The 24329-nt window shown below is 44.5% G+C and overlaps 1 long non-coding RNA gene across 1 annotated transcript in view; it reads left to right on the plus strand.

Annotated features, from left to right (window-relative positions):
- The first annotated feature begins 2927 nt into the window (after nt 1-2927).
- The window catches only part of LOC114487848 (uncharacterized), a 30830-nt gene continuing 9428 nt past the window's right edge, over nt 2928-24329 (plus strand). The window contains exons 1-3 of the long non-coding RNA XR_003683326.2: nt 2928-2996; nt 6696-6876; nt 18860-19145. This is a non-coding gene — a long non-coding RNA (uncharacterized lncRNA). The remainder of the gene's footprint in view (nt 2997-6695; nt 6877-18859; nt 19146-24329) is intronic.

The following is a 24329-nucleotide window of genomic DNA, read 5'->3' on the forward strand; positions in this document are numbered from 1 at the left end:
CTTTACCACTGGACCACCAGGGAAGTCCCTGTACTACGTATTTAACAAAAAAAATCTGGGTATAAGTGGACCCGTGCATTTAAAACCCTTGTTCAAGGGTCAACTGAATTTTTTTTTTTATAAAGCCTGGTGGGATTTTTTTTTTTTTTTCTTTTTTTGGCTGCATTGGGTCTTCGTTGCTGCACGTGGGCTTTCTCTAGTTGCGGCGAGTGAGGGCTGCTCTTCGTTGAGGCATCCATGTCAGTTGTTCTCCGATGGCAAGAATGGATGGTGTATTTCTGAATTAACAGTGCTGAACACTATTGTACTAGGTGTCATAAACTCTTTATGAATGCTCATATTATGTAAATTGAAGTATGGCCCCCAAACTATATTGCAGGTTTTAGCAGTTGTTTGAAGGCCTCTTTTGTTAATGATTCTGCTATGTTTAAGTCATATTCTTGGGTTATTAAAAAAGGATATGAAGACTTGAGAATTATTCATTGGGTATAGTCAGAAAATTATAGTGAAAGAACTAATGGTTTTATTTTTTAGAACATAAGTCATCTAAGCTACTGCTAATTGAATTGTTGCTAGAATTAGAAATTATAATTTAAAGCAGAATTGGTATTTCTGTGATTCTTTTTGCTTCTTAATATTTTCTCTTTTGCATTTATATGTCTAGGATCGAGGCATTTTTCTTTCATGTGACTTTATCCTGTCTTAAAGAGCTGTTCTAAAATTCCTGATTTACCTGGCTGCCTCAGGATCAGCTCATAGCATCTTGCTTTTAGGTTAGATACCAACAAAATTAATCATACTTGGTGTAAATACAGCAAACCGTGGATGTTGGAATGGAGAACACTAGAACTCAAAATCAAAGTATATTCAGATTAAAAGCTTTGGAATTAGCTTTGCTTTTGTTTGTAACTCTAAACAGATGTGCAAAATTGGTTAACATATATGTAAATATATTGCATTTTTTAAAGATTTATGTTTCCTTTTAAGTGCTGATTTCTTTGTATTCTATTCTCTGCATTCAGTATTCAGTAATACTACCAATAAACGTATTTATAATCTCTTAATCACAATCTGTTTGCCTAGGTATCATTGTTTTTCTTTTAATTTAGGATTTTTAAAAATGGGTTCCAGTTGGCTGTCCATAAAAACAAAGGTTTTTTTTTTTTTCAAACCTGATGTAATAGGTATATCACGTTTCACGTATGTTAGCCTTATAAATGTTCTGACGCTAATTTGGGTGAATTGCTTTTGGATTTAAGAGTGATGATAACTACCATGATTAAGCACCTCCCAATTTTACAGGTCAGTCCACGTGCCTCATTTCATGCTTCTGTTCACCCCACCCCTGCTGTATTTCCCCATTTTATAAGATGAGGAAACTGATACTAGGAGGTTTAAGTAACTTGTCCAATATCAGACAGCTAGGACGTAGTGGAATAGGGATTCCACATTCAGGCTCTGTCCCCAATTATAAGTTTGCTTTTTCTTTCTGCCCTGCTGTCTGTCATGAGTCTGGCAGTGGAACCATCTAGAATCTTGCCTACTGCCATCTCAGCAACACCTGTTACTAAAATTTTCACTCCTGTTTCTAAATACTTATCTTTTCCTCCTCCTATAATGCACCATTTTTCCACATCCTCCCAGGATTACTAACCCTTCGTATTGAAGCTCAAACCCTGGCATGTTCAGAAAACCTAACATAGTTGAACGTATCTGACTTCCCACTTCTCTACCTATCATTCCTCATCACTTACCATACTCAGTAAACAGGTAGTTGACCCTTGAACAGTGCAGGGGTTACTTGGAAGTAGGGGCACTGACCACCGCCCAGCTGAAAATCAGCGAGTAACTTGACAGGGGGCCCTTGGTATCTATGGTTCTGCATCTGCACATTCAGCCAACAGTAGATGATCTTGCAGTACTGCACTACGTTTCTTTTTTTAAGATTTATTTATTATTTATTTATCTATTTTTGGCCGTGCTGGGTCTTAGTTGCGGCACCCGGGATCTTTGTTGAGGCGTGCAGGATCTTTCGTTGTGGCGCCTAGGCTCTTTGTTGTGCTGCGCGGGTTTCCTCTTCTCTAGCTGTGGCGCACAGGCTCCAGGGCGCGTGGGCTCTGTAGTTTGCAGCACGTGGGGTCTAGTTGGGGCGCGGGCTCAGTAGTTGTGGCACATGGGCTTAGTTGCCTTGCGGCATCTGGGATCTTAGTTCCCCGACCAGGGATCAAACCCACATCCCCTGCATTGTAAGGCGGATTCTTTACCACTGGACCACCAGGGAAGTCCCTGTACTACGTATTTAACAAAAAAAATCTGGGTATAAGTGGACCCGTGCATTTAAAACCCTTGTTCAAGGGTCAACTGAATTTTTTTTTTTATAAAGCCTGGTGGGATTTTTTTTTTTTTTTCTTTTTTTGGCTGCATTGGGTCTTCGTTGCTGCACGTGGGCTTTCTCTAGTTGCGGCGAGTGAGGGCTGCTCTTCGTTGAGGTGCATGGGCTTCTCATTGTGGTGGCTTCTCTTGTTGCAGAGCACGGGCAATAGACACGTGGGCTTCCGTAGTTGTGGCTCACGGGCTCTAGAGCACAGGCTCAGTAGTTGTGGCACACGGCTTAGTTGCTCTGCAGCGTGTGGGATCTTCCCAGACCAGGGCTCGAACCCATGGCCCCTGCATTGGCAGGCGGATTCTTAACCACTGCACCACCAGGGAAGTCCTCAACTGAATTTTTTTTTTTGGTCTTTTTGATGATAAGTTTCATGAGAGCAGGGACTTCGTCTATTTTTCCTTTCCTATTTGTTCACAGTGCACCCTGTAGAACTCTTTGAACACAAAGACTTTTTTTTACAATAACTGTATTTTTTCTTTTCAGATTTAAACGTGCTTTTCACACGTTTCCTCCAACAGGCTGCGTGTGTGAATGTGCTGACCATTCTTCTTCGGCAGTATGCCTGCCGCTGGATGGAAGGGCTAGAGTCTTGTACTCCTGGCTTCTTTATGTAAGAGCATGCAGACTTTCCACTAGTATAGCCTGCCTCACATTTACCACAGGTTTTTTTAAAAAAAGCATAGTTGCTGTCGTTTTTACCACATGGTATTAGAAGTCCAGAAACAATAGTCACCTTTTGTTGTTGTTGTTTTATTTTAACCAGGCCTCAGTCTTTGACTTGTGAAATTGTTTATGAATGTATCAAAGTGCTTTCAGCTGCAAGAAGTCAAAATCCAAATTCAAAGTGGCTTAAACCATAGGAAATGTATTGACTTATGTAACTGGAAGCCCAGAGGTAGAGTAGACCCCAAGGGTGACATAACCAAGTCTAGCTCAGTTACCGTCTGCTTTTCGCGCTGTCCTCCCATTTGTTGGTTTCATCCTCCAGCTGGATCTGAGACGAGTCCAGAATTTTCAGGCCTGACATGCATTTGTGACCATGTAGAGAAGAAGAAAGAAACCATCTTTCCTCTGGTGTTCTCTCCTAGGAAGCTTTCCTGCAGAGCCCCCAGCCAACTTCCTCTTGGTTTCATTGGCCGACATTACATCGCGTACCCTATTCTCAAACCAGCCAATGCCATGCACTGATTTACTAGGCCTAGCTTGATGGATCAGTCATCGGGGAGGGTGGGGTTGGTAGGATTAATGTGATTGGCTTGGACCAATTGTTTTAGAAATGATGCGAGGTGCTGCTGGCAGTAAGTGGGCAGGGCCGGTAAGATGTTTTATGTCTTACAGAATGTGGGGCGGTTTAGCACAGCAAAGAATCATTCCACATCCCACATGATTCTTGAATGTTCTGCTGGTCATTCATATGGGTGGTTTTTTGTTTTTTTTTTAAGTTTGTTATCCGAGCCTAAACCCTAACTGCATTTTACTTCCCCCCCCCCCACCCCGGTACGCGGGCCTCTCACTGCTGTGGCCTCTCCAGTTGCGGAGCACAGGCTCCGGACGCGCAGGCCCAGCGGCCATGGCTCACGGGCCCAGCCGCTTCGCGGCACGTGGGATCCTCCCGGACCGGGGCACGAACCCGTGTCCCCTGCATCGGCAGGCGGACGCACAACCACTGCGCCACCAGGGAAGCCCTGCATTTTACATTTTAAAGTATTTTTTCATACGGTTTTAATATACCCTGAATTTTCTAAGAATACAACCACAAGATAATTGAGGGGAGATTCTACTCTGTTTTGTTCAAAGCTTGACCAGGAATTATACCTCTTCCAAGAAATCTTGTTATTGAAGGCGGTGTTACTGATGATAATTGAGTCCCCATATAATTCTCTCTGTGGCTACCGATGACGTCATTGTTTCTTCTAGTGCAGCTGTGCCTGGGTCCTCACATACTGAAATGCACACTTCGTTATCAATTACTTTCCCTTTATTTTTCCTTTATATTAACATGATTTATATTAAATCATTTTATTTCAGCAGTTGTTACTCACTTTTATCGGGGATGTATACTAAAGCTTCTTTTAGTCATCTTGGTATACCTTTTCCTAGTAGTTTATCTTGGAGGGTACACCAGGAAGTAGCGTTTCTCAAAGTTATTAGAACACTGGGGAGAAGAAAAGAAGCCAGCATCTGGTTAAACCTTTTAAGATTGTTCAAGCTGAAACAATCCCAGCTGTGCTAGATGAAGTAGGACTTTGGGATCAAGCCCATTCCTTTGAGCTCTGAAGTCAATTCAAAACAGTTTTCTGGGGAGGATCTTGGCCTTGCCGTGGGTACCTCCTTGGCTTCCCTCAAAGTGCAGATAGGCTGGCACTCTGTTCATTCGCTCATGTGTTCATTCTGTTCATTTTACATCACAAACGGACAGCTCCACATAAGGCATAGGGGTCTACACATTAGGCAACAGAGGTTTGGTCACACTCCAGTTAGATGTCAGGGAATAATACAATCTGGAGTTCCTTGTTGCCCAATAGTCATCAAAAACTTAGCTGATAGCAGTATTAAGAGAGTATTCCTTGGAAGCTCTTTTAGGTCAGCACTGTCCGAATTTTCTGCAGTGATGGAGATTTTCTGTTTCTGTGCTGTCTGGTGTGGTAGCCACTCATCATTGTGGCTACTCAAATTAATTTAAATTAAATTAGAAATTCATTTCTTCATCAGCACAGTTATGTGAGCCTGAAACCCAACTCCATTTTACATTTAACAAAGCTAGCAACATTTCTAGTGTTCAGTAGCCACAAGAGGCTGTTGTATTGGACAGCATTTTTGCAGAAACTTCTTTTGGACAGCACTGTTCTCAAATCTACCTTGGGCTCGTGGGGTCGGGGTGGAGCTAGCTACGGAACTGTATTAAGGCAATTTCCACTGCATTTGCTTTTACTGAGCTCTTTGTTAACAAGTGGTAACACTGTAACAGTGCTTATTAACTCACTTAATCCTCAGCAAATTGCTGTTGTATCCCCACCTCACAGGGTAAATAAGGTCACCCTGAGGCAGGTTGGAAAAACGCCCTAGGTCACACAGCTCTTAAGTGGCAGAGCTGGGGTTTGAAGTCTGACAGGATAGCGCTGGAGTCTCTTCTAACTGTTGTGCTGTGATGCCTCCGTCTGCTTAGTTGTGGTGCCATCATCTTGAAGTACAAATTGTCTCGAGGACTAGCCCAGTGTGTTAACCATTGCATCTATTCTAAGGAAAGTTACTGAGCATGCTGTTGGCACAGTTCTTCAGTATGAAGACCCCGATTGCTTTTTACAACCACAGATAACTGCATTTCTGCTGAGCTTTGCTTCCATCCTATGTTCTCTATGAATTATGTAGTTGATCAGGTAGAATCTCTCTTTCACATCAGATGCTGAAAAGCTTAATGCCAAATTTGGGTTCCACCAGAAGCAATTGTAATATTGGTCATTATGGTGATTTATTAGAACCTCATTCCTGGTTTATTTTATACCCTCATCTTTAGTTTTATTTTCCTATTCTAAATGTTCACTCTGAATTTATGCTGTTCTGTATTATTTAAGCCCCCTTAAATCATTTTTGGATCATGAGGGGGGGATGGATAGTTAATGAGACAGTTATTAGTTTGGATTGAAAGAACTACCACAAAACTACCTGTCAGTTTCTGGAAACTAATGACAGAAAATGCATTGATCTTTTGCAGTTGGAAAAAATAGTTTGTGGCCTCCTATTCAAAATGCAGTTATGGTTTTTGGCATGGCTGCTATTGTTAGTTTACCTCATATGTGTCTCCTTGTTTCGAAAACGATTTTAGTTCAGCTGAATAAGCAGGTATTAGTCTAAACTTTGGAAATCAAATGTCCTAGTTCTCTTCTAGCATTTTGGTGAATCATTTGAGTGAAGCCTGAAAAATCAACATTAACAAGTACTATAATCATAGAATTTTAGAGATCGGGGGCCATTAGAAATCATCTAGGGAGGGTAGAAGACCAAGAAGAACTCAATGACTGTGGTCCCTCAAGTAAGAATGGGGCAGAAATGTTAGGTGAATCCACTCTATTACTCTTACCTCAACTGCACTGCCCCTTACTCACATGGTCTCCATCCCTCCAGCCCCCATATGCTATTCTAAATGTTATTTTAAAATGTGAGTATCTGGCATTAGATACATAAAGATAAACCTCGCATTGTGTTCTGTGTATTTTAATAATTAATACTGACCTGTTTAGTAAGCTGATGCTGTCATAAGCCAAGGATGTATTTTCCTGTCACCCAAGTCTCCTTTTTTTTTTATGAACAGGAGAATCACCATAAACTATCATCTTCTCTTGATAAACATTTTAAGTGAGAAATCTTTTCACTTCTCAAAAAAAAAAAAAAAACCTGCAGCAAATAATGGACTTTCTCTATAAAGTGCCTTACACCGTGGAAATGCTGTGAGGAAGCTAAGTAGAAAGTTCCAGAGTACCACTGTGTCCCTGGTAAGTCACAGTACTTCTTTTGTTGTTGTTTTTTTGTTTTGGCCACACCACATTGCTTGCGAGATCCTAGTTCCCGGACCAGGGATTGAACCTGGGCCCTTGGCAGTCAGTGAAAGCGCAGCGTCTCAACCTCTGGACCGCCAGGGAATTCCCCACAGTACTTCTTACTAGAACAACTATTTCTTCAATACTACTGTCTGCTACATACTTTTCATCCAAGTTAGGAGATTGATGGTTACAGGACCATTTGTAAACTCAAGCCCTAGAGTTATAAAATGCCCTGCCTGATGGTGTTTAACAAGGCCATTCACTGCCTGGTTCCCTAGTGTGTCAGGGATGTCTTGTGGGTGTTAATTGAGCTCTTCAGTAAGTGTTCCTGTGTGTCCTTTCCCACATCTTTGGAAGCATCTCTAAAGAGAAATGTGTGAAGATAGGAAAATAACCCACACCAGGATAATGCTATCACTGTATTTGCTTAGGAATCACTTATTTTAGGGGTATTCACTAGACTCTTCTCCCCCCCTTTTTCCAAAGGTTTTGTTTTGTTTTACTTCCGGGTTACTTTTTTCATGTCCAGTTAGTCTGAGGATCAACTTAATAATAAGCTCTGACCAAGGATAATTCCAACTTGAAATGTGCAATAGTAAATCTATTCCTGAGATTTAAAAAAATAAATAAATGGATAATTTTTTTATTTGCTGGAATCATTACAAATTAATGTATACGTATATTATTTTATGAATAATATATTTTAGCAAATTTTAGTTGTTTTCTTTTTCTCTTTTTTTTACAGTACCCCTTGATGGGCTTTTAAAATTATATGGTACGCAATGTTAGCACTACAGAATGCTTACGTTTTGTGTGTGTCCGTAAGCCAAATTCCTTTTTTGGAGGTTCAAGGATAATTGGTAGCCTAATTCTCTTGCATCTTCATACTATAAATTGCAAGTATTTAGAAGTGCGACATTGCAGAGATAGTTGTTTCTTCCTATAATTGGGCTATGAGAAGGTTATTCTTTGTCACAATAAAAATTAATATTCCCTTTCTTTGGGGATTAATTTCTAAATTTGAAGACTCTGGGTCGGAGTTGGCTGGACTGTTGCACTGAAATTTCAGCCCCTACGAAACAAAAATAGGTTTTGAAATAGTTTCTAGGTTACTGGCACAGAAAGCTGGCTAAAAGCTATAACTTACTTCGGATAGTCCTAGTTAGTACAATTCCATCAGCACAGGCTGTTCTTTTAGACTCTGACTCAAATTTGGGAGAAAATAAAATGTAAGGTTCCCTAAATTCTTATTCTGTAAGTTTAGGCTTGGGTGATTCTCCTTTATTTTAGTAGAGCCCCTGATTTGGGGAGGGGAGACATTTAATCACATATCAGTTCTGTATTTCACCTTACTGAACTATCCACATTCATTTGTTATTTTAGTTTAAGTTATAGTTTGGATCAGATGGTGCAGGCTGTAGTTATACTGGAAAACATGTAGTCTTGGAGTTGCAAGATTCTATCTCTACTTAATATGGACTGACCTTGCTCAAATAATTTAGGTTTTCTGAACCTTTGTCTTTATCTGTAAGACAGAAATAATACCCTCCTCAAGATACTTATAATCAATAATAATAATAAAACTGTCTTATTTGAGTGCTGTGTGTTTGCATGTGTACTAGGCCCTACAAGGGTTAATACTGTTGTTATCCCCATAAAGAAGACAAGGCTTAAAAAGTTAAGTATGCTTCCTAAGTTCATGGAGTAGACCAAACCAAGATTCTGTCTAATTCCAGTGATTTTGCGTGTGGCCGTTAGAACATGGTGCTTCTCCTATTAAGTGAGTTACCACATCTGAAAGTACCTGGTACTTTATAGGGACTCAATACAAGTTACTTCTTTTCTCCCTGCAGAATAAATTATGTGATTTATTGACTGAACTCTAGCTTTTTATGAGCGAATGATCTACACATTATCACACAATTTCTGACAAGGAAACTTTAATAACTGCTTTATTAATTACAACCCTCATCCATTATTTTTCATACCAATGGCCTTATAGAACCTTCCATGCATCATCTCATTAGCTCTGTTAGCCCCTCCTCAGTAAAGGGGCCTCTCAGACCTCAGTAGAGCCCAGAGACCTCTCCAATGATAGGGAGAAGGGAAATGCCCCAGCTCATAACCTCTGAACTGTCCCATCTCAAGTATACATTGGGAAAGGAAGTACCTTTATAAACACTTGTGACATTTTAAAATTCCAAATGCGCACCTTGTAAGACTCAAGAGGGTGATTTCCACTGAGTTCCGTGAGAAAAGATCCAGATGTTAGTGGCCACATTTACTAAATTCTTTTCGAGGGGATTCCTCTAATAGAAGTGCTCTTGTTGCTAACTTGGAAATGAGAATTATGGAAGCTTATATTTTCTTTCTAACTGAGCTTGTTTTAGGAAGCATGAAACTTTTCTCTCCTGGTTTTTGTATCTGTGATTATGTTGGTGCTGTCATGACGTCATCTTGCCTAACTACAAAAATGTTTTCTTGGCTGAGCTTAGAAACCCACTATACTTCTTATGATCTTCAAAATATATGTGTTGGTCCATGGTATGGGAACACACTAGGTCCTCAGTCAGCAAACCTTCAGTCATTCTGGAATTCCCATTCTGGAAAGTGGCAGCCCCGGCCTCCAACACAGAGAAGCAATGCCCTTTCTTATTTCTCCTTTGACAAACCCTGTACCTTTCCAAGGCCTGCCCTGCCCTATTCTTGAGCTGTAGTTAGAGGAAAGAGAGAGTGAGACTTGGAAGGCAAGCAATTATCTTGTTCTCTGGTCCTGACTCAGATAATGCTATGAGTAGAAGGGGCCCGGAGCTTCCACTCCCCAAAATTACGATTCTCTTTCTACAAACTAAACGTCTGCCCCTGCTTAGAATACAACTTCTATTAAATCAAGAGGCTTATTCTTATTAGAAAGAAATGATTCCAGTTCCAAAGTTACGTGGCTGTACCCTTTTTCTCCTGCTGGTTGAAATTCTTTATTGTCTTTAATGGAGTCCTAATGACCCAGACAGTGGTCCAGTTTTGGTTCCCTGGCTTACAACTGCTCAAGTAACATTGTCAGCTGTGGAATAAATATGAACTGTCAACTTATTTTAAATGTCAGCCTTTTAAAATATGTATGGATATATGATATTTCTTGATCATTTAATTAAGGTAAAATAAGTTGTAACAGAGAGTCGACATGGTGCTTCCAAGTGGCAACAATGGATATGAAAGGAGGAGATGAGGTGCCCCACCTTCAGCACCCAAGGGAGACACACACACACACACACACCACACACACCACACCACACACACACACACCACCACCCCCACACACACACACACACGTCTCCCTGCCCTACCATTTACCAGATTCATATGAAAACAAAATAAACAAGGCACACCTTTGCACAGTCAGCTGCTTTTTGTGACCAGTAGGCAAAATGGTGTGATGGTGAAACACCTGGGCCTTGGAGTCAGGCAGACCTGGTTTGGATCCCAAGCCCACCGTTAGAGCTGGGTGGCCTTGGGCGGGTTACCCACCCCCTCTCCCCAGCCTCAGGGTCATCGACTGTTAGCTGACAATAGTAACAGTAACTGGAAGCTGAAGGAGACAACGCATGTCAGAGGCTCGGAGGCTCAGCGTGGGGCCTGGTGAGCAGTAAGCATAATTATGCGACTGCTTCCCTTTTAGGCCAACTGCTACCTAGAACTGTGGCAGCCCCTGCCCTCCACTTTAAAAAGCTTTTATTTGCAGAAAGAGAGGACAACTTCTGTTCTCTTGTGATTGGTCAGGCCCTCAGGTGCTGGCTGATTGCGTCGCAGATGACCGGATGGCTTCCCCTCTTCTTTGAGCTTTCATTAAATAATACCTTCCTTATTAGCTCAAGAGGATGTGGATCACAGTTGCTGCCAATCCCCGCCCCCAGAACCCTCCTATAGGGTTCTGTAAGGAAGCCAAGGGTCTTGTAGCTGAGAAGCTGCAGAACACTTCCCTCTGAGTGTTGAGAGATCTGAGGGCAAGAACAAAATAGGCCTTGTGCTTTCCAGGTCCACACACTTATTCTCTTGTTTGGTCCAAGAGCATCTCTGTAAGGTAGCAGAACTGGGGTTTTTTTTTTTTTTTTTTTACCCTCCCCACCCTTACAGGGGGGGAAACTGAGGCTTAGAAGTTCTGCAAGGCAAAACGGAAGCTGAATCTAGGCCACCTAACCCTCCAGGTCAGCGCTCTCGGCACCTGGCTGTCACCAGAGTATTGGAGGCTGAGAGAGGAGGGACACGGGGGCTAGTGTCCCTGGCGGGTGGGGCTGTCCCCGGCACGACTTACGGAGCAGCATCTCTGCAGTTAGAGAGACCTCCCCACCGGGCCCTTCCTGTCCAGGCCCGCCCTGCAGGCTGCTCAGCACACCTGCCACCCTCCTCCCTCCCAGTTCCTCAAGGCGAGCTCAGGGCACCATCCGCTCCTCTGCCGGGGCAGGATGTGAAGACCTCCACAGGCAAATCACATCCATTTGATACTGAATAAAAGGCTGCTAACGGTGTCTGAAGTGACAACTCCCTGGTGGGTGATGTCATGCTGTTTTGTTTGTCTCCATGAACTGTGGGGATCCGATTTCAGTTGTGAAGAAAATAGTCTGGGGAAAAAAGTTACTTCATTTGGAAAATTCCAAGAAGCCATAAATACAGCTTGCAGCTGATGAAAGTGCAGTCACAGGCGGACAATGGCTTTGGGATGGAAGAACAGCTCCCAAGCGGCTGGGTCCTTCGCCCTGCCACTGCCATCAGCAGCCCTGCTTCCCCGGTGCTTCTGGCAAAATCCCCAGCAATCCCCTCTCTGCTGAGCAGACCCCATAACCCAGCGGCGAGCTGCCTGGGGGTGTGTTTTCCCTGGTCTCCATCCTAAATTGCCTCCTGCCCAGTCCGTCCCTGGAGCGTCTGGCACGGTGGGGCCCGCTTCCCCCTCGTAAATGGTTGACCTGCATTTCTGAGTTGCTGTTAAAGCAAATTAAAAATAATATCTTATTTTGTTGTTTTCCTTTCTTACACACTTTCTCGCCTTGCAATCTCTTGCGAATCCTTTTTGCTTTTCATATTCTTCTCTGTTTTTTTCCCCTGCAGTTGGCACAGTGGGTGAGAGAGAGAAAACAGGGGATGAAATTCTGTTTTGCTTTTCATGAGAAACTAAAGAGTGTAATTCCCAGTCCAGATCCCCAGCCCTGAGTCAGGAAGGAATGACCACTGCCAGGCAAGACCGGAGGCAGATTGCTTACGTCCAGGGGCAAGTTTTCAAGAAATGCATCTCTCTCTCTCTTTCTTCAGTTATATAAAAACAATATGGCAAGGTTACAGAATTTTGGAAGACAGGAGACAGTCTCCCCAGCTCAACCCCTCCTTCCATCCTTGTGTCTACCTGGCGCCAGGTCCCTAGGTCACTGAGCCCCTCATACTATCTTCTCTGTCACCCCAACCTCCAGTTTCGGGGCACCCTCCGCCTGGGGCCTGGCCTCCACGGTATTCCCAGGCTCTGGGAGCTAGTCTTTCCTGACCCTTGCTCACAGCCTCACATCTCCATCCCTGAATCAGTTACCAGGAGCACCGGGCCCCTTGTGCTTGTACTGATTGCAGGAGCCCTTCCCTTTGGCCTAAGGTCTCAGCAGCACAGGTCTGCCAGCCTGTGTACCCACAGGGGTGGCCTGCCACTGCCATCCTGTAGGTGTGAGCCGGGGGCCACCTCAGCTTTGACACTGCCCCAGGCACAGCAGGCACCTGCCAGGCCACAGGGTCAGGGCAGGGGCTCTGGGACAGGGCGTGGAGCCGGCCCTCCTTTACCTCCCAATCCCCTCCTGCTCCACCCGGTTCCTGGACGCCTGGGACTTCGGTAAACATTTGAGCAACCACGGGGTGGGGGAGACTGTGTGTGTCTCTGGGAGGGCTTTCAGCCCCTCAGGCAAAGCATAGCCAGATGATAGAAAAATAAAAACAAAGCCAAGCTTCTTTGAAAGTCCCCATTAACCCAATTAGTCAAATCCTGAGGGGGCCTTTGTCTTAATGGAATTCTACTATATCTCAATATGACTTGAAATAAAGGAACCGTCAGTTTGCATTTAGGAAGTGTGGATTTTCAAGCTCATGGGATTTGACTTCTAGACACGAGTAGTTTTTCCTCAGATCAGGCTGTCGCGTAGAAATACAATGCAAGCCACTGAAGGAATTTTAAATCTTCTAGTAGCCACATTTCTAAAAGGTAATAAGAAATGGGTGAACTTAATTTTTAAAGTATATTTAACCCAATACATCTAAAATAGTAAGATGGAATCAATGTTAAAAAATATTAACGAGGGGGCTTCCCTGGTGGCGCAGTGGTTGCGCGTCCGCCTGCCGATGCAGGGGAACCGGGTTCGCGCCCCGGTCTGGGAGGATCCCACATGCCACGGAGCGGCTGGGCCCGTGAGCCATGGCCGCTGGGCCTGCGCGTCCGGAGCCTGTGCTCCGCAACGGGAGAGGCCGCGACAGAGGGAGGCCCGCATACCACAAAAAAAAAAAAAAAAAAAAAATTAATGAGCTATGTTACATTCTTTTTTGTACTAAGTTTGAAATTTTACCCTTTCAACACACCTCAGTCTGGACCGGCCATGTTTCAAATGCTCAGTATCCACATGGGGCTAGTGGCTACTATTGCTGAACAGTGCAGTTATAGACAAATGTCACCTATCCTGGGAAGGTTCCCTTGAGATATGACCCTAGGAAGTGGGCACTGGCTCTGAGAACACAGCTGCAGCCCAACAAACCAGAGGCCCTGCTCTGAGATCTTAGGACACAACCAAAATCAGGAGGAGTCCGAAGCCTCCCCCAATTTTCGCAGTCCTGACATGGGGTGGGTTCCCTCCAAATTCCTCTTTTCTCTGTAGTCTCTTGTTTCAGCCTCGTCAGATATGGGTTGATAGGCCAGGAGTGGGATGTTTTCTCCTTCTGGAGAAACTTCATTAATTTACTCAACAAGTACTTACTGGGCAGCTTCTATGTGCCAGGCACTGTTCTAGGACTTGGGATACAGCAGTGAACAAAATAGATTCCTGCCCTTGAGTAGACAGACAATAAAAAGTAAACAAAATAAGCAAATCGAAGGGTATATTAGAAAGTCATAAGTGATATGGAAACAAAGGAAAAAAATAGAGCAAGGTAAGGAAATAAGTGCCAGGGATGGGGCAGGTTGCAGTATTATATTTCATGGTCAGAGTAGGTCTCCTTGAGAAGGTGAGTTTTGGTTTTTTTTTAAATATTTATTTATTTATTTATGGCTGTGTTGGGTCTTCATTTCTGTGCGAGGGCTTTCTCTAGTTGTGGCAAGTGGGGGCCACTCTTCCATCGCGGTGTGCGGGCTTCTCACTATCGCGGCCTCTTGTTGCGGAGCACAGGCTCCAGACGCACAGGCTCAGTAATTGTGGCTCACGGGCCCAGTTGCTCCGTGGCACGTGGGATCCTCCCAGACCAGGGCTCGAACCCGTGTCTCCTGCATTGGCAGGCAGATTCTCAACCACTGCGCCACCAGGGAAGCCCAGAGAAGGTGAGTTTTGAGCAAGTCTGTATGCAAAGATTTGAAGGAGGCAAGGAAGTTGGCCACTAGAGCATCCAGACAGAACAACTAGAGCAAAGACCCTCAGGTGGGCAGGAATATACCTGACACTATTGTTCGGGAAACAGCAAAAAGACCAGTGCGTCTGGGGAGGAATGCAAGAGGGAGAGTATTAGGAGATGAAATCACAGGGACCAGGTGGTGAGGGGCTAGATCATGCAGGGCCTTGCAGATTATTGCAAGGACATTGGCTTTTCTGAGAAAATCATTATAGAGTTCTGAATAGCATTGCTCTGACTAAAATTTCAACAGGGCCACTCTGGTTGCTGTATTGGGAATAGAGTGGAGGAGGGCAGGAGCAGCTAGTTAGGAGTCTATTTCAACAATCCAGGTGAAAGATGATGGTGCTTGGACCAGGGTAGTAGCAATGAAGATAATGAAGAATAGCTACTGTTTTCAAGGTAGAGCCGATGGGAGAAAGAGTAGTCAAGGATGACTCCTGGGTTGTTGTTTTTGTTGTTGTTTTTTTTGTTTTGTTTTTTTATTTTTTTGGTTGCACTGGGTCTTAGTTGCGGCAGGCAGGCTCCTTAGTTGCTGCTCACCGGCTCCTTAGTTGTGGCACGTGGGCTCCTTAGTTGTGGCATGCGAACTCTTAGGTGCGGCATGCATGTGGGATCTAGTTCCCTGACCAGGGATTGAACGTAGGCCCCCTGCATTGCGAGCATGGAGTTTTATCCACTGTGCCACCAGGGAAGTCCCGACTCCTGGGACTTTTGATTTGAGCAGATGGTAAGATGTCAGGGCCATCGACAGAGATAGGAAAGGCTGCACGTGGGCAGGTTTGTGGGAGAAGACCAGAAGTTCAATTTTGAACGTGTTGAATTTGACATGTCTGTTCAGCATCCAAACAGAAATACCAAGTAGGCAGTTGGAATTATGAGTCTAGAATTTGGGAAAGAGATCAGGGCTGGAGATACAGAGTTGAGAGTTTCCAGCATATGGGTGGAATTTAAAACCTTGACTCAATGAAGTCATCTGAGAAGTGAGTACAAAAAATAGTATTTCGAGACATTCCAACATTAAGATGTTGGGAAGATAAGGAGAACCAGCAGAGGGGATTGAGGAGTAGTGAGTTAGGAGGAAAACCAAGAGACTATTGTGTCCTGGAAGCCAAAGGAAGAAAGTGCTTCAAGGAAAAAGGTGAGAACTGTATAGAATGCTCCTGACAGGTCAAGTAAGATGTGACTGAGAAATGGGATTTGGCCATTGGATTTAGCAACATGGAGGTCACTGCATTCTTGATGAGAGCAGTTTCCAAGGCACGACGGGAACAAAAGCCTGACTGCTGTAGACTTAAGATAGACTATGTGGGACAGAATTGGACACAGTGAGTACAGGCAACTCCTTCAGGAGTCTTGCAAAAGGGTAACTGGCAGGGTAAGTGAAGTCAAGAGAAAGCTGCTTTTAAAAATCAACTTTAGGCAATTCCCTGGCAGTCCAGTGGTTAGGACTCGGTGCTTTCACTGCTGGGGCCCAGATTCAGTTCCCGGTCGGGGAACTAAGATCCTGCGAGCCGTGCAGCGTGGCCAAAAAATAAATATTGAGGCATAATTTACATTTAACACATTTGAAGTATACAGTTCAATGAGTTTTGACAAATATATACATCCATGTGACCACCACAAACAAGGTATATAACACTTTGATCATCCCCCCCAAAAATTCCCTCGTGCCCCTTCATGGTCCTTGTCACCGTAACTACCCCCGTCCCCAGCACCACTGATCTGCTTTTTGTCACTGAGATTAGTTCGGCCTTTTCTAGAATTTCATATGTTAAATCATACGTGAGGTACTCCTGTGTCTAGCTTCATTTGCTCAACATATTTTTGAGGCATAGCTCCATCTTTTATATTGTTAAGTGGTATTCCATTGTATGGATATATCACATTTGATTACCCATTCACTTGTTGGACATTTGAATTGTTTCCAGCTTATGGCTCTTACGATTGTTTTGGCTATGAACATTTGTATACAAGTCTTAGTTTAGACGTAAATTTCATTTTTCTTGGATAGATATCTAGGAGTAGAATTGCTGGGTCATATCATAATGTATGTTTAATTTTATTGAAAAATTGCCAAAATGTTTTCCAAAATGACTACATAATTTTACATTTTAACCAGCAATGTATGAGTTCCAGTTGCTCCACAGAGTTACCAAACACCTGATACTGTCAGTCTTTAAATTGTAGAGAAAGTTTGGTTTGTTTGTTTACAGAGAGTTCTGGTATACTGTTGACCCAGCTTTCCCTAATGTTACCATCTTAACAAAGCCATGGTATATTTGTCAAAACTAAGAAATTAACATTGGTATGATACTAATAGCCCAACTACAAACTCTAATCAGATTTCACCAATTTTATCACCCATGTCCTTTTCCTCTTCGACACCACATTGCATTTAGTCAGCATGTCTCAGTCTTCTCCCATCTGTGATCATTTCTGTGTCTTCTCTTATTTTTCATGACCCTGACGGTTTTAAAGAGTACCGGTCAGGTATTTTATAGAGGGTCCCTCATTTTGAGTTTGTCTAAGGTTTTCTTATGATTCAACTGGGGTTACAGGTTTTAGGGAGGAACACCCCAGGGGTGAAGTGCCTTTTTCATTAGATCATACTGGGGGGTACATGATAACCACATGGCTTATCACTGGTGGTGATGTTACCTTCATCACTTGGTGAAGATGGTGTCTACCAGGTTTCTTTCCTATAAAGTTACTGTTTTTCCCTTTCCATATTCTGCTCTTTGGAAGCCAGTCACTAAATGCAGCCCACCCTCAAGGAGAGGGGATTTAAGCTCCACCTCCTGGAGGGGGGAGTAGCTACATGTATTATTTGGAATTCTTCTGTAGAAGAGACTTTCCTTCTTTTTTATTAATTTATTATTTATTATCAGTTACTAATATTTAATAATTTGTTGAATCATTTATTTAAAGAGAAAGCTTTCTTTATAAAAGATGGGGAAAATGACAGCCTATCTGTATGCTGCTAGAAATGATCCTGTAGAGAGCAAAATATTGTAAGAGTATCTTTGGCTTCTTCAGTAAGTGTTGAAAAATTTTTTCACTCTTAGAGTCTCTGCCATTGCTCATAATAATTTCACTTTTACCCATAGTTAATTTCCTTAGGCTCTATTGGAGGTCAGGCAACCTGAAATCAGGGCAGTTTTCCCAGATGACCCCACGCTGGCTGAGAACTCCACGGAACCAGGCGTCAGGTCTGGTCATCCAGCAGAACTCCTTGGTGCCTGTGGGAGAGGGTGGCCTCTCTCCCAGGCTCCTCAGGCGACAGGAGCGCAGTGCAGCAGGGAATTCCAGGGCTGGGGAAGAGCCCGTGTTTTCATTTGGGTAGGAAAGAGCGGGACATCTGCCATGGGGAGCTCTAGCAGCTGGAGCCCTCTGGAGGGGACTGTGAGGGAGAATTCTAGGAGAAGGAGACAGCAGATGGAGCCCCTTGGCTCCAACTCAGAATCCAGAACAGTGGGCCCTGTGTGTCTTCTTTCCCCTCATTGGAAGGATGGAGCTCTGGAAACAATGGCCGGGGCTCCGAGCTCTCGCTGGGGGCTCAGGGAAAAGGGAAATCTGAGCACCCCAGGGCAGGGGATGAGATGGGCATGAGCTTGGAGGCTCAGGTTAGAAACTCAGTGAGGGAAGAGACAGCCCGGCAGAGAGAGGCCCGGGACAGGCCCTTGGTCACTGCCAGCCAGCTTACCAGCCCCGCCTCTGCAATCCCTGCCCTCAGAGAGCTCTCCTGTGGTTCCAACTGGGGAGCTCCACGCCCACACGCCTGGGACCGCAGGGTGCAGGGGTGGTGGAGAGAGTGCTTGGGACAAAGGTGACATATCCTGGGCGGCAGAAATGACTTCCAGGCCTGTGTTTTGCAGAGGCTAGCAGTATGGTGTCTGCATAGATGCATGTATCTGTAGCTGAATCAATCCACACCCTGCCGTGACACCAGCACCGTCACCATTGAAAGAAAGGTGGTACATTCCCTCTCATTCAAAGAATACCTCTTTTCAGCCAGCGGCCCACGGGTTTCTCATCAAGATAGTAATTCATTGTGCGGGGAAGGGAACTTACCATGTGGAAATTCCCACTTCTTCCCGAGAACAGCACATGCAGTGTGAACCTCGGTAAGAATCCACCCCACTGCCCCCATGCCTCCGAGGGCAGCTTGGCTCTTTGGAAGACTGCAGCCACCCTAGGTCTTATCCAAAGTCTCAGCCCAAGTCTGAAAAATGCCTGGGACGTACCTAGGAGCCAGTCTCCCAAGCACCAGTAACCTGATTGATTGGAGCAGGTATCTAAGGTCTTTTCTGCTCTGCAGCTCCTTCTTCTGACAGCAGCACTTCGGCTTTCCTTGGAGAGTGCTCTTCAACCTTCTCTGTTCCTATGCTTCTGTAGCGGCGCATGGCCCAGGCCCCAGGGGTGGACACAGAACCCAGGCTGGGCCAGTCAGAGGCAACTTCGGCAGGCACTGCTAGACTCGAGTTAGGGCACAGCCTGCCTGGGAGTGGAGCTGATGCTGAGGGAAGGGAGGCCGAGAGGAGGGCGGAGTCCTGAGGGCATCCTCGGAGCTCCAGCTCCAGCTGGTCTTTTCATTAGAGAACCAGGTAAGTTCCTCTCCGTCTTTCCCTCCCCCTCTCCTTCCTTCCTTCCTCCTTTCCTTCCCTCCCTCCCTGCCTTCCTCCTCCTCATTCTTCTCCCCTCTCTCCTACTTATTTTGGCACAGTCCAGTTTGAGTTTGGTTTTTGTCTCTTGCCCTAAAATTGTTCCAGAAAATACCCTAATGGCATTTCCACCTCCTGTGCCCGCAGAAGCCCCTCTCCCACCTTCGACACTGAGAAAGGCTTACGCTCAGGTGCCATGAGGCTACTGAACCATCACCAGCCCCCAGCCCCTTTTGTCCCCTACAGTGGGAAGTGAGAACATATTTTTAATTTGAATACACTTAATCTTTCTATTATACAAATAATACAAACATTTATTTTTTAATTAGAGAAGAGGGGGAGAATTACTCATAATCCAGCTATTGTGAGCATTTTAGTTTATTTCCTTACAAAGTTTTCCCCTGACACACTTACATAGTTACAGCCCCAGCACACACACAGAATATGCTGCTGTTGTCATCATCATCATCATACAGGTATTGTCATTAGCATTTCTCTCTTTCTGTGGTTTTTCAAAGTCTATTTTTATCGGCTTCCCTTCAGTTGTCGTAAGATTGGAAAATAAGTAAATCACAATGTAAACCCACTTGTTTAGGTGAGAGCTATTAACTATAATTAACCATTGTTTTTTTTTTTTTTTTTTTTTTTTCCGGAACGTGGGCCTCTCACTGTTGGGGCCTCTCCCGTTGCGGAGCACAGGCTCCGGACCCTGATGTATGATTCAAAATGAACAAAATTCCTTTGGGATTTGTTCTTACTGAACTGCGTTGGCTTGTTTGTTCAGGTCTTCTAAACCACTTGTTCTTGGATCCTTTGTAGAATTTATCAGGGATTTGAGTCAAGTTGAACAGTCTATAATTTCTAGAATTTGTTTTTGAAATTTGGGTCAAGATGTTTTGCATCTTCAGCCTATTCAGATTTCTTCCCCCTGATTGTGCAAAGATGACCACAAATAGTTCTTGATCAAACTTACAAGATGATTCAATACTTGGAAATATAATTCACTCTGTTTCGAGTAACTAGATTTTCTTTCTCACTAGAAATATATCAGGATTTGTTCTGGCTCATTATACTTTAAGTTTGGAGGCACTTTTCTTAATAAAGAAAAAGGAATCAGAACAGTATTTAACTGCTCTGTCCCCTCTCACCTGGAAATTTCATGTGTCTCAATGGTTCACTTCATGGGTACCATGCTTGGGCCAATGCTCTCTGTCTTGCTTTAAGCATAGCTAACCTATGATATCAAACATAAGTCCTTTTATTTATTTAAATTTTTTTAAAAACCACAGATAAGGACATTTATACAGAGCAGATTGGAATGCATACCAAAGCAGTGGTCACCATGGTGTGATTGCTTGACATCATGCCCGTACCTCCCAGGGCGTGGAGAGGACAGTGTGGAACAGGATCCAGAGGCTTTTTAGCTTCCCAAATGTTTCCTTTCTTCACTCTTTCAAAGTCTTCCTAGGTGTGTAGACTGAACAGAGCTCTATGCAGGCGTCCCCAACCCCCAGGCCGTGGACCGGTACCAGTCCATGGCCTGTTAAGAACCAGGCCGCGCAGCAGGAGGTGAGCTGTGGGCGTGTGAGCGAAGCTTCACCTGCCGCTCCCCGCCGCTCCCCGTCGCTCGCATTACCGCCTGAACCATCGCCCCACTCCCCCGGTCTGTGGAAAAATTGTCTTCCACGAAACCGGTCCCTGGTGCCAAAAAAGGTGGGGACCGCTGCTCTATAGGAAGGAAAATCCACATGCCAGGGTATTCCAACACTCAGAAGTATCTCAAGGACTCTTAGAATTGAGGAGTGGCTGTTGTGGACACTTTTCCACGCCAAGCTATCCCAGGCAGTAGGGCAACATTTGAAATTGGTGAGAAAAAAACCCAGGAAATTCACAAAAACAAAAGTCACCACCAAACGTGAGTCCTCTTAAAGATAGCAGTTTAGCATTTTTTGGACAGAATTATTTTATTTGAGCAAACAGGATTCCTAAATTAATTCCCAGATTATTTGTCTTCAGAAGAACACAGGGAAAAATATATATTCACTTTCTTTGCCTGCTTCTGCTGACAAGGGCAGCCCGTAATATGGAGAAAGTACAAGGAGAGAAAGGGCATTGTACTTGCTTTTCAAAGCAGAGGAAAGGGCAGGCGGTGACGTAAGCGTGTTGAATTCATCTTGTAGGAACCATAGGAGCCATCACTTACTCAGCTGGCTGTTCACTGTCAGTTGTAGGTTCTATGCAAGAGTGCTTGTCTTTCTTACCTTTGTGGTTTACATCTGAGTGAAGCAAATCTACAACACAAATCTTAGTAGATTAAAATGTCTAAGGTATCTCATTAAAAGCTAAGAATGAAGGTGGCCCTGAGTCACTTAAATTGTCTGGCCCCCAGTTTTCTCATCTGTAAAATGACAAGGCTGGAGAGGTCGTCCCTGAGACTTCTTCCAGCTACAATACGCTGTGATTGTAAGAAAGCTGTCTTACTCCTGAATAGAAAGTTTTATCTTCTTTGTGGAGATTGAAGCCGAGCTATGATCTTTCTTTTTCATTCTTTAGCAATTTTATATGCAACTTTTACATAAGGCACTAGAAAACTGGATCAATTTTCCTTGGAATTTTTGAAGAACTTTAAAAATACATTTCACTTACCAGTTAATATCCCCTCTATGTCAAATGAGGCAGCATTGTGCTGGATGTTAAAAGTGACAGAAACGTAAGTGATGATTTCCTGGGTCATGTTCCCCCATTGAGCGATTTTTATGAGGCCGCATTGAGTTTCTTGCTGCCAACTACTGTGAGAAGATGTTCATTAAATCTTCAGTCTTCTCTGTTGCCCACTTTGAATACCAACTCTTTCTATTTCAGCGTCTTATCTGCATATAACTTGGTAAACAATGAGTAAAATTTTAGGATCATTATAAAATGATATAAATATCATAAAAATGATGCTATAAAGTTTTAGGATTATTATTATTATTATTATTTTTTTTTTTTTTTTTTTTTTCCGGAACGTGGGCCTCTCACTGTTGTGGCCTCTCCCGTTGCGGAGCACAGGCTCCAGACGCGCAGGCTCAGCGGCCATAGCTCACGGGCCCAGCCGCTCCGCGGCATGTGGGATCTTTGCGGACCGGGGCACGAACCCGTGTCCCCTGCATCGGCAGGCGGACTCTCAACCACTGCGCCACCAGGGAAGCCCTAACCATTCTTTTATTGTTTCCGGGAACCTGGGTTTCATCACCTGGAGTTTTATACTGATGCCTGGGTCACACCCCTAGAGATTCTGATTCAGAAGGACCCAGGGTGGGTTCCAAGAATTTGTATTTCCATGCAGCTGCCAGGTGATGCCAGTGTGCAGGTCTCAGCGTGTGGAGCTCAACCTGGGGCTAAAATGCATTTGCTATTCAGGTGATTCATAAGCAGATTCAAGCATGAGAAGCCCAGATATAGATGAGTCCCAACTTTCAGGCTGAGTCCTTTACTAAACCACTAACTCATGCACCTGTGGTCTTTCAGAAGCATACGCTGTTTGGGGGGCCAAGTTTCCAAGGGGGGTATGACCTAGAGCTTCATGCCTAAAGCCTCTGGGATCCCCCAGTTTCACAGAAGCTGAAAAGGGGAAACATGAGTGAAGGGTTTCTTTCGTTGCCCTTTTCTAACCTTCGCCCAGTTGCTTAGAGGCTATGGGGCAGGCTGTGGGAGATTGGAGCCTTCAGTTCACTTTCATATTTCTTTAGTGCTGGGGAGTATTCAGGGGATGCGGTGATGAACAAAACATGGTTCCGGCCTGGAGGAGCTGATGACCAATGGAAAGATGAACACAAAATAAATAAATGCCATGTAACCTGAGAAGGAGTGAGGGTCGAGCGAGGCAGGGTTCCCTGGCAGCACAGAGAAAGGCACTCGGGCTGCCTCGGGGTCGGCAGGCTGAGCTGAGTAAGAGTCAGCAGTTGACCGCTGAAGGGAGGGGGAGGGGCACCGCGGCTGATGTAACAGCAAAGCCAAAGAGGAAGGAAGCATCGTGGCGCTGTTAGGTGAGGGGTGGTGAGAGATGGGTCTGGAGGACAAGGTGGGGCGAGGCCCAGACAACCTCAGCTGGAGGGCGGTTTGGACCCTCTCATGTTTCTGGTCCTTGAGCCCAAGAGCCCAACGTGGAGCTAGCACGGGACCGTTTGAGGATTTTCAACCAGTCCACTAAGGGGAATGACGTGGTTCTCCGCTCAAAATTTCACCTCGAAGGCAACACATTTGGTCACCCGTTTCCTGAGCTCCTGCACACACCCAGCCACCACAAGGCCCCGTCAATAGCTTCTGTAGCGGGAACCACATGTCCGTCTAAGGACCAGATATTGGATTGGCTTGCTAGTAATAGAGAAACAAAGAGCAGTGGCTTAATTGAAATACAGGCATATTTTCTCTAGAAAGTGGTCCAGGGTTCACGGATGGGGCCTGTGGTCAAACTCAAGTACTTCTGCCGTTGGAATCGGCAGTGTCCTTGACTGCCTTGCTACTCAAAGCATGACCTGTTGCCCAACAGCGTCGGCATTGCTGGGAACGGGTTAGAAACACAGATGTGGCCTACGCTATAGCTCAGAGCCACAGTCTGCCTTGTAACTAATCCCCAAGCGATTTACTTGAATAGCTGTAGTTGAACAAGTTGGCCTAATCACTTACTGCAGCCCAAGTCCCCACATGGCTCACCCTGGGAACTTGGGCTTTGGTTAGGGGAATTTGGGGAGGGTCCAAGAAAGCAGGGGTTTGCTCTGGATTGGGTGCTGTGAGGAAACGGGGCAATTCTGTGGTCAAGTATCTTAGTAAGTCTTATCTGTAAGGAGGGCAGACCAGATCAAAGCTAAAGTTACAAGTGGTAAAGAAGCCGCTCTCATTCGTATTAGCCAGGAGAGGGAGATGTTCAGTATTTTGCGGTTGTTTTTGTCTGTGTTTGGATAAAATTATGAAGTGGTCCATTTGACTCACTATTACAGTCACAGAAGGACCTTGTCTGACATTGGTGTTCTGTGAGACGGTTTATGTGTAACAAGAGACATCTAGGGACTTCCCTGGCGGTGCAGTGGCTACGAAGCCACCTGACAATGCAGGGGACACGGGTTCAAGCCCTGGTCCGGGAAGATC

This window comes from Physeter macrocephalus, chromosome 15 (assembly GCF_002837175.3).
Source record: "Physeter macrocephalus isolate SW-GA chromosome 15, ASM283717v5, whole genome shotgun sequence".
Taxonomy (NCBI): domain Eukaryota; kingdom Metazoa; phylum Chordata; class Mammalia; order Artiodactyla; family Physeteridae; genus Physeter; species Physeter macrocephalus.